This window comes from Sorex araneus, chromosome 3, assembly GCF_027595985.1.
Source record: "Sorex araneus isolate mSorAra2 chromosome 3, mSorAra2.pri, whole genome shotgun sequence".
NCBI lineage: Eukaryota > Metazoa > Chordata > Mammalia > Eulipotyphla > Soricidae > Sorex > Sorex araneus.
In genome coordinates, this window is record NC_073304.1 from 161634290 (window position 1) to 161644572 (window position 10283).

A 10283-nucleotide genomic window follows, 5' to 3' on the forward strand; every position below is an offset into this window, starting at 1 on the left:
GATGGAAACTCAATTAAATTTTAGTGGCCCTGGGTTGAAGATTAATTACTATTAGTGAAGGGAAATATTATTGAGAATTCTTGGTTAAAAGGAGAGAAGCTCAACTCAGACTTCTTCAGCCATGTTATCAGGAGACCGTTTTTTTTCTGTCTTCATCTTCTGGCCTGTCTCACTCCCTCTCTGCTTTCCTCCCTCCATCCTAAATAACTTGATTTTAAATTCTTATTAATAAGTTTTAAATGGCATTAGTGTAGTCACCGTGTTTTTTTCACCACCTCCTCTATCTAGTTATTAAATCATTACTTCCATTCAAAGGAAAAGGACTTTTCCATTAAGCATTTCTCCATGTTCTCTCCCTGAGTCTTTGCATCTTCCAGTCTGTTCTGATCTCTACAGATATGTCTCTTCTAGGTAGTCCACACAAATGGAGTCATATAATATATGTTTTTTATATATGCTTTTTACTTAGCATCCTGCTTTGGAAGTTCATCCAGATTGTGGCATACATTGGTGTTCTAGTCTCTTTAGGTCAATACTACCTTATTGTAACTACAGATCATAATATACTTATACTTCTCCCTGTTGATGGGCATTTGGGCTGCTTCTACCTTCTGGCTGCTATAGGTAGTGCTACTCCGGACATATGAGCAGGTGTGCTTGTTTGAATACCTGCTTTCAGATTGTTGGACTGTTCCTAGGATTGGAATTGCAGAGTATGTGGCAGTTAGCTTTTGGAGAAATGACTCAACTCTTTGATAATGGCTGAATTGTTTCTCATTCCCACCAGAAGTATGTAAGGTCTAATTATCTCCACATATTCAACAGTTATCTCCAACACTTATCACTTAACCCCATTAAAAAGATTATAGCCTCCTTCTGGATATGAAGTGGCATCTTCTTGTGCTTTTAATTTGCATTTCCCGAATGACTAACAATATTGAGTGCCTCTACATGTGTTTATTGGTCATTGCATATCTTCTCTGAAGAAATGCCTGATTTCTTTTTGTAGGGTTTCTATCCTGAGAGGGTGGTCTTCAGTTTTCTGGAATGCAAGACTTTTATATTGAAGACTAAGAAAGCCCCAGGCAGAACTGTTCGTCCTAGGAGTGGGAAAGATGGATCCCAGCCTCATCAATAGATAGTATTTTACAGTTTAGGTAGCAGATAATAAATTAAGTCATTGTCCCAAAATCTCAGCAACAACCAGGATGAGACAGGCTATTCTTCTCCTGAGCCCCTCTATTTAAACACTTTGGTTAATAGAGTTATTCATGATACATTTGTTACAAACATTCAATATTCCAACACCAATACCACCACCAGTGTGACCTTCCCTCCCCCATTGTCCCCATTTTCCCATCGCCCTCCTAACCTACTCCCTTAGCAGGCACCAAATAATTTATTTTATATTGCTTGCTGCAACTAAATGTCTAATGCAATTATCAAAATACTTCAGTAAAAGAAAATTTGTGAAAATTATTACATCTCGCCACAGAGACATTAAGTCCTTTTCTGTGGGTTTTACTAAGCTGTTGTTGCTAGTTGAGCCTTCTGTGCTAATACTTTTGTTTATTGAGCTTATTTGGCTTCAGCTACTTCTAACTTAATTTGGAGTGCTTCTACTGGGATGTCAGTGTTGCAGTTTGGATGTGTCCAAACTCCAGAAACTCCAGAATATTTAAGCGAGCAGTGAGATTACATGATAGCCCAGAGTTCTCAGTTGGGACCAGTGCCTCTAGAAATTTTTGTGACTAGACTTTCTTCATAGTTGATCTCTTCTAAGATTTGTTAGTGAGTCAGTAGAGCTGGCCCATAAATGAACTAACATGATGGCGGGTTTGGGTTGTGGGTGTGGCAGTTGGGGCTTCTGGAAGTATGGGAGGAAGCCTTCCCCTGCACTGAAAAAAAAAGAAAAAGAAAAACTAGTGTACCTGATCATTTCAGCAGTTTGGCAGCTCTGCAAAGCTGTTGTGAGGCGGTGGGGTAGGGCCTTTGATATGGCAGCAACTGTGGGAATATCCTTGTGGCTGCTGGGGCTTTGACACATTTGACTGTCTCTTGTAGGTGCCCCCCATCCAGAAACGGTATTCTGGAAATTCTTGTGGCTAGTTGATATCTTCTGATATTTAATCAAGAGGCTGTAGAACTGGGCCCATAAATGAGCTTACAGGCGGTTTAGGGTTGTGGATTATGCTTTGGCAGGGTGAGGACACATCCCAAAAGAGCCCCGGAGGCAACAACATTCTTTTAATGAAGATAAAAATCATCATTATTACAAAGAAAATAAATGCAACAAGGACAGAGTAACACATTTTGATACTCATGACATAATTAGACATTTTTCTAAGCTTAGCTGAGTAACTATACAGTCTGATTCAAATAAATCCATTTGCTTTATACAGAAAAAAACACCCTAACACAGTGTTTAGGCAGTTTAGAGCCTCAGTGTCTTGGCAAACACCAATTTGATTTAGGATATTTAGGATTTTAATGTGTTAACAAATTTTCAAACTCAGGCAAGTTTAGAAATGTCTTCATACTGAATTTTTTCAATTCTGTGTCCCTTTAAAGGGGCAGTTTCAATGACTATAGTAGCTGAAAATGCCTTCTCATTTATGGATTCCAGGGTACCTTCATTTCCTCTGTAGTCTCTACTTAAAATTAGGATTCTCTTTCTTGGTGCGGGAATAACAGTTTTCAAGTGAGTCTGGTTCAGCTTCAGCTTGCCCTTAAAGTGGACCATCTTCACCACACTATGTACTCATCAATCACTTCTGTTACAACACTCTTTTTCTTGTGATATTTATTGCCAAGCTTTTTGGTTATGATTTTCATAGTAATTTCTGGCTGTAGCCAGTAGTCTGTCAGGGAGGTTCTCTTCTTCTCTTCAATCTCCATGATGTCGTGGAGCACAGACTTCTTCTTTTCCTTGGATTGAGCTGAGCCCTGAAATTTCCACTTGGTAGATGCCACAGGTCCTAATGTGGCCAATGCACTTGGTCCCAAAGAGCTGGATTTGGAGATGGTCACTGCTGAGCTGCAGGCTCCTGTATTCAAATTAAAGGTGACTTCATAATTTTCTCTGCTTAATTCCATAAAAACAGGGACCTCTTGCTCTTTTCCTTCCAGGCCTCTTCTCATTTGTTCTTTAGTGAATTTGGCTGTTCTTTCCTCAACAAAATGGCAGTTGAAGGAATTTCAATATAGTCAAATATACTACATATACTCAATATAGACTGGAGCGATAGCACAGCAGGTAGGGCGTTTGCCTTGCATGTGGTCAACCCGTGTTCGATTCCTCCGTCCCTCTAGGAGAGCACGGCAAGCTGCCGAGAGTATCCCGCCCGCACGCATGGCAGAGGCTGACAAGCTACCCCTGGCGTATTCGATATGCCAAAAACAGTAACAAGGCTCATAATGTAGACATTACCGGTGCCTGCTCCAGCAAACTGATGAACAACAGGACAGTGCTACAGTGCTTCCTTATCATTAAGGTTCTGCTTCTTTTCTAGTTCCAGTTGCCGCTAGATACTGGGTCCCTGTCTATCTGCTGAATATACCAGGCTTTTGGGGTCTCATGGGCTTCATACAGCCCTTCTCTGTCCAGCCACTTGTTGAAGTCAGTGAGAGTCTCCCACTGGGTGGTGTTCATTTTGATGTGCTCGAGATGCCTGACTTAGTCATTGCACAAAATAATGCTGTGGAGTCTCTCAGTGCCAAAGCATCTCCTGAGTTCCTTTATCTAGAAACTCATTTCGGAATTCCTCTGAAAAAATAATCCTGTTTTTTTTTTAAGTCACAGGGTTTTATTTTTTATTATTATTTTTTTAAATTTAATTTAATTTTGTTTGCTTTTTGGATCATACCCGGCGATGCACAGGGGTTACTCCTGGCTCTGCACTCAGGAATTACTCCTGGCGGTGCTCAGTGGACTATATGGGATGCTGGGAATCAAACCTGGGTCGGCTGCATGCAAGGCAAACGCCCTACCTTCTGTGCTATTGCTCCAGCCCCAATAATCCTCAGTTTTTCCTGAAGAGGATTTTCTGAAGCCAGCTGTAGTTGGAGCTGATGAGGTTCAGACATACAATGCCACTGAAAGCCATTCTCGTCCTGGCACTGCTTTTGGCACGTCTGGCAATTCCCGTTGGTGAAGGCCTTCGGGGTCAGGAGATCCGACTTGCCCATCGTGACCACCACAGACAACCTCTAGCGGCACAGTCGGAAGGGAAACCAAGCTGGTGGGGCGTCCGGGCAGGACAAACATCAGCTGGGCTCAAGGCTCGAGAGGCTTCCCTGTGTGGGCTACTGGGCGTGACCACGGGAGGAGCGGGGGCAGCAGGCTTCGGCGCCTGCGCACTGCATCTCGTGGGCCGGACTTTCTCCAGGGCCGTAGTTGGCATCATCTTCTCTCAGGCCCGGTGCCATGGGCACCCTGGGTCTGGGCCGAGCAGCCCTAATGGCCCGATGGGCTGTTTCGAGTGGCCTGACTGGAAGACAGGCTCATCCCTGGATTCTCTGTGGCCAGGGAGATACACTTTTCGACATGTTCAAATGTGTCTTCACTTAGAGGTAAGGGATTGGATCCTCCAAAAATAGGCATGGAGTAGGATTGTGGTGGAAGCCAGGCGCATGCTCAGCAGACACACGGCTGTTTATCATGGGCACATATGTACGGACCATCCTCCTGGATCCTGGCACATCCGTGATTGTACTCAGCCCTCCTCACATCACTAGGTAGGTATTAATAACCCGGTTTAGACAAGACAAAATGGGGTCTAAGAAAAGTTAACTTGCTCAAAGTCACATGATAAGTGCAAGTGATAGAATAGGTTAATTCTATCATGCGGTACATGATATCCTTAGTAATTATTTTTCTTACAATTGTAAGTTTGTACATTTCTAGTAACCCCTTCAATCTCCCTCCCCCCCGTAAGCATGTGTTTAATTAATTTTATGCGACTTTTTAAAAGATTCTGCATATGTGAGATAATACAATATTTGCCTTAGTGTGACTTATCTTACTTAACACTGTGCCTTCCAGATCCATCGATGGTGGTGCAAATGAGGGAGAGTATCTTCATAGTTATTCATTTATTGTTTGGGTTTTGACCAGCTGTTTTCAGGACTGGCTTTGTGCTAAGAGGTCACTCCTGGTTGTGCTTAGGGAACCATGGTGACATTGGGGATCAAGCTGGCATCAGCAGCACGCTTGTATGCTAATTCCTTAGTGATACATTTCTTGGACTGTATACCCCATCATGAAGCTACACACAGTTATATACCACAGCCTCTTTAGCCATTCATCTATCATTAGACACTTACCTTTGTTTCCATGCCTTGTATATTGTAAATAATGCTGTTATGAATATAGGAATGCAGATATATTTTCTGATTAGTGTTTTCTTTCCTTTGAGTTATATTCCTAGATATAGAATTATCCGATTATATGGTGGTTCCATTTTTAAAAAAATAGAATTCACATTCAGCAGCTGTGCTTAGCCAGGTGGTGTGAGACAAACTGGTTCTCAGCCCTGGCAGTGCTTGATGAAGGAAGGTCATGTGAAGAGGATCAAACTCAGGGCCTGGCATAGACTAGGCATACACGCTACCACTTGACTTCTATATATGTCCTGGTAGTTCTTTTTATTTTTTAGAGGGTGTGGTCTGGGGCCATCCCTAGCAGTTGCTTATTCCTGGCTCTGTGCCCAGAGATCACTCATGGCGGTGCTCAGGAGCTATATGTAATGCCGAGGATTAAACCAAGTTGGCCATGGGCAAGGCAAGCGCTCTAACCCCTATACTATCTCTCTGGCACATGACCTGTTTCAGTTTTTTTGAGGATGGCAGGAAGGGAAACTAAAAACCTTCCCACAGAGGGCTTGGTAGCAGTCAGGAACCATTCAGAAAAACGAGCAACAACTAAATCTAGCAGAACCCATTGAAAGGAATTTGTGAAACAGGCTTTAAGTACGAAAGGGAGCCCTGAGGTATTTTAGGTAGCACAGTTTCAGGAAGAAGCTCCTGACTCTGCTGGTGTGGTTACTAGAACCGAGACTCCGGAAGAGCCCAGACCAGCTGGTGGGTGCTGCTGTGACTGAGTATGTATGATTAGAGTGGTTCTGGGACAGAAGAAGCCTCTTGAAACTGGAGCCTGGTACTGGAGGTTCCACCTGGAGAGGCAGAACTCTGGCCACAGGCCTTGCAGGCTCCTGTAAGCGCCCCCTTTGGTCGAGCCTCATTGTGCGCCCACTAGTAAAGCAGATCTGTGGTTTGCAGGGGCTGGAGTGATAGCACAGCGGTAGGGCGTTTGCCTTACACGTGGCTCATCCAGGTTTGATTCCTCTGCCCCTCTCGGAGAGCCCAGCAAGTTACCGAGAAGTATCTCGCCCACATGCCAGAGTCTGGCAAGCTACCCATGGCGTATTCGATATGCCAAAAACAGTAACAAGTCTCAAAATGGAGATGTTACTGGTGCCTGCTCGAGCAAATTGATGAGCAACGGGATGACAGAGACAGTAGTTTGCAGGGCTATTTCTTAAAAAAATTTTTATTAGTGGAATCACTGTGAGCTACAGTTACAAATTTATGAACTTTCGTGTTTGTATTTCAGTCATACAGTGATCATTTACCCATCCCTCCACCAGTTTGCAGTGTTCTTGCTCTCGCCTTACCAAGCTGATTATAGCAGCCTGGGTGGGGAGCTGAGTGGCAAAAGCCTAATTACCAACACAGCCTTTAAAAGCGGGAAGCTCTTATCTTTCAGAGTTCACAGTAAGACTGTTCATATATAAAATTAGAAAGATGGTTTGATTTTTTTTTTAAACAATCCGAAAAGCTTTTATTTTCTGAACATAAGCTTGCTTTTCTAGATTTGGGGAATTAATATCATTAGAGGCTGCTTTCCTTTGTGCAGATAATTACCAGGCCTCTCACCAGACTTATCCCAGATAACATCATGCTTTAAACTTTCAGAACGCCTCACATTCATTTCCATTCTGTAATTTATCCATTGAACTACAGCTCAGAGCTGCTGTGGAAAGATCAAGGGCTTGGGAACTGGGAAGGTGTGGATTCAATCCTGCCTTTGCCCATTTTCTTTGAGTTTAATCCTGGGTCAGTTAATTAGCCTTAATTTTCTCATCTTTTTTTGCAGGACATGGATAATGCCTATCAATATCATAGGAGCTTTTTTTAAGGTTTACATGAATTAATATATTAAATAAATAGGCATGCTGCCAGTACATAAAGATGCTTTATGAAAGCAAATTCCATTCCTCCTTCTTTTCACTCAACCTAGAAAGCAAACTGGGAGTCTCAGACAAATGCCTTCCAAAAAAACTGGGCAGGCAGAGTGTCCCTGTACCATTTCCATCAGCCCCTTCAACACACCTCTGAGTAATCCAGTGATCTGAGCAGCGCTGATCACTGGCTCCATAAGCACAAACAGCTTTCTTAGTGTCTCCTTCTGACTGAATCACCAACTAGTGCTTCAGGAGAAAAAGTCTGAAAGTCAGAGCCAGATGCCATGCTCTCTTCACCCGCCACCTCCAAACCTGAGCTGCCTAAAGATTCCTTCACTGAACATGGGGGGCAAAGGTTCATCTTCAGACTGAGCAAGGTGGGGTTGGGGGAGGGAATGCTTTGGTTACCGAAGTGTATCTACACAGGTGTTGCCATCACTCCCGGCAGACAAAAGTGTCTCCTGGGGATGAGTGGGGGAGTGGGAATGAAAGTTTCATTGGTTAAATTGTCACAGATCCAATGAAAACTTGCAGGTCTGTCTGAGTAGATGGCTTTGCAGGGTGAGAGGCTGACAGACAGACATGGGTGGTGCTTTATTTTTGGGCAATGAGAAAGTGGATTCTGGATCCCCTTTAGCTTTGCAGAGAGCTCCAGTTTCTTGAGCATCTCCCGAACCTTTCTTCCTGTCAAGCCAGTGACTGCATCCAGTATTCAGGGGAGGTCTGGGAGGCCACCATCTCCAGAGAACCCCCACGGAGAGCCCCAGGAGCAAAGTTGAACGTTTGCCAGAGCCGCAGCCTTTCTGGGCAGCCTCTCCAGTCAGAAAGCCCATCACAGAACTAAATGCATTTGGCGTCCGAGGTCCCCATTGGACTTTTTGCTCATGGGAGTTAATAACCTGTGAAAACTCAAATTTAAAAACAAAATCATGTTTCAGTCACATGGGGGCAGAAAAGCAGGCCAGCGCTCTGGCTGGCCTCTTTTTGAAACAACTTGTCTCCTTTTTTCTCTTTTGTTATTTGCTTCTTCTCAACTTTTTAGCCTTTCATTGAATCAAACTGCTTCCAGGACTGCAATCTTGCTATGTTGCTTTTCAGCCTGGATTGGATTTTTACAGCAAGTCATAAACCCTTGAAAATAGGATTTATAATGGAAACGCTGATACAGGCCTAGCTAGTGTGTTCAGAGAGGTGTTCTAATAAGGCTGGAGAATAATATTCTTTAAATCTAATACACTATAGATTTTTCTCCTTTCTGTGATTCACAATGACCCATTTCTTTCTCTGACCTCTTCAATGTCAAAGGCTGTGACTGCCATGTACATGGCTTAAAAAGTCCAAATGTCCTTGGAGTCAGATGTCTGGGTCACCAGGGAATCTGGCAGAATAGACTCAGCTAACTCCTGGAGACACAACCATGAGGTGGTGAGAGCTGGAAGGAAGCCTGGACGGGTGCTGGCTTGAGCTGGAGAAGACGGCCTCAGTTGAGCCTCCTAAAGGTTCTGGAGTAAGAGGAGTTCAACAGGCAGGTTGTTGCAGGAGGAAGGGGTTCTCAGTACACAGGCAGGCCGGCCTGTGTGGCAGGTAGAGTGGAGGAGGAAGCATGTGTGCAAATGCAGGCAGTTGCGTCCCATCTGGCTCGGGCTGTGTGATGGCAGGAGGCAGAGCCACCATACTTGCTGTAGTTCTGGGAAGAGGGGAGGCCGGGGTATAATGAAATCTGTATATGGTATGTATGCATATTTATGTATAATTGTATAAGATATGCTAATGTTATATATAAACATAGCATATGTATAGATAGAATTGTTACCTTCAATTTCAGGTAAAGCATTTCATAAAAGCCTTGGAATCTCCTGAGTGATATGGAGTATGTTTTATTATTCATAAAGAACCCCTTTCTGGATCAAGGGCAATAGTACAGCAGGCAGGGCATAGGTCTTGCACACAGTCAACCTGGGTTCCATCCATGTATGGTCCCCTGAGTACCCCCAGGAGTAATTCTTGAGTGCAGAGCCCTTACTCATGTAGGAATGAGTCCTGAGTACTGCCAGGTATGGCCCAGAAGCAAAAAACAAAAAAAGAGAGAACCCTTTTTTTCCCCCCAAAACTTAATTTTATTAAAGCACTGGGAGTTACAAAGTTATTCATAGTTGGGTTTTTGACATACAATATTCCATAACCGATCCCACCACCTGTGTCAACTTCCCCCCACCAATGTTCCCAGGTTCCCTGTCCTACACAATCCTCTGTCACCCTTGCCCCAGCCTGCCATCTTGACAGGCATCTTTTAATGTTAGTTACTAAAACTTGAGGAGAGAACCTTTTTCTCTGACACCTCTTTTTTTTTCTTTTTGGATCACACCCAGCGATGCACAGGGGTCACTCCTGGCTCTGCACTCAGGAATTATTCCTGGCGGTGCTCGGGGGACCATATGGGATGCTGGGATTCGAACCTGGATCAGCCACGTGCAAGGCAAACGCCCTACCCGCTGTGCTGTTGCTCCACCCCCTCTGTGACACCTCTTAATTTCTATTTTTCCATCTGTAAAATAGTTAGTTTTATTTTCTCTCATACCCCACCGACTGTGGTTAGATTCCATGAAAATAATGATGGTTTCCAGAGGGATGGGAGAAGGGGAGCAGGACGAGTGGGCATGGGGTCTTTCTGAAGTTTAAGCTCACTGGAATTTTGGTGGGGTGTGTCATATACGTAGAGGAATGAAGCTCTACTCACTGTGGTTTTGATTTGCTTTTTCCCAATATCTGAGCCATCTGTATGTCCATTTCGGAGAAGTGTCTGTTCAGTCTATAGCTGCACTCCCTCTTCACCCCCAAACTAGGGACCAGATTCCAGAGGGAAAGGCAGAGGCAGGGAGGACCCACCAGAGGGAGATGGGTCCTTGTGGCTGACATGCAGGCATCCGTTCTCTGGACAATGGCGGACAGAGGGGCTGTAGGAGAAATGTCCAGGAGAGCGGTGGCTCCCTCCAGTTTTGCCCTATGGGGGCCCCGGAATAGGCAGCAGTGGAGGGTCCC

General features: G+C 44.2%; 1 pseudogene; it reads right to left on the bottom strand.

The window, feature by feature from the left end:
* Nucleotides 1–2512: 2512 nt before the first annotated feature.
* Nucleotides 2513–4188, bottom strand: LOC101548772 (DNA/RNA-binding protein KIN17-like; annotated as a pseudogene).
* Nucleotides 4189–10283: the final 6095 nt, after the last annotated feature.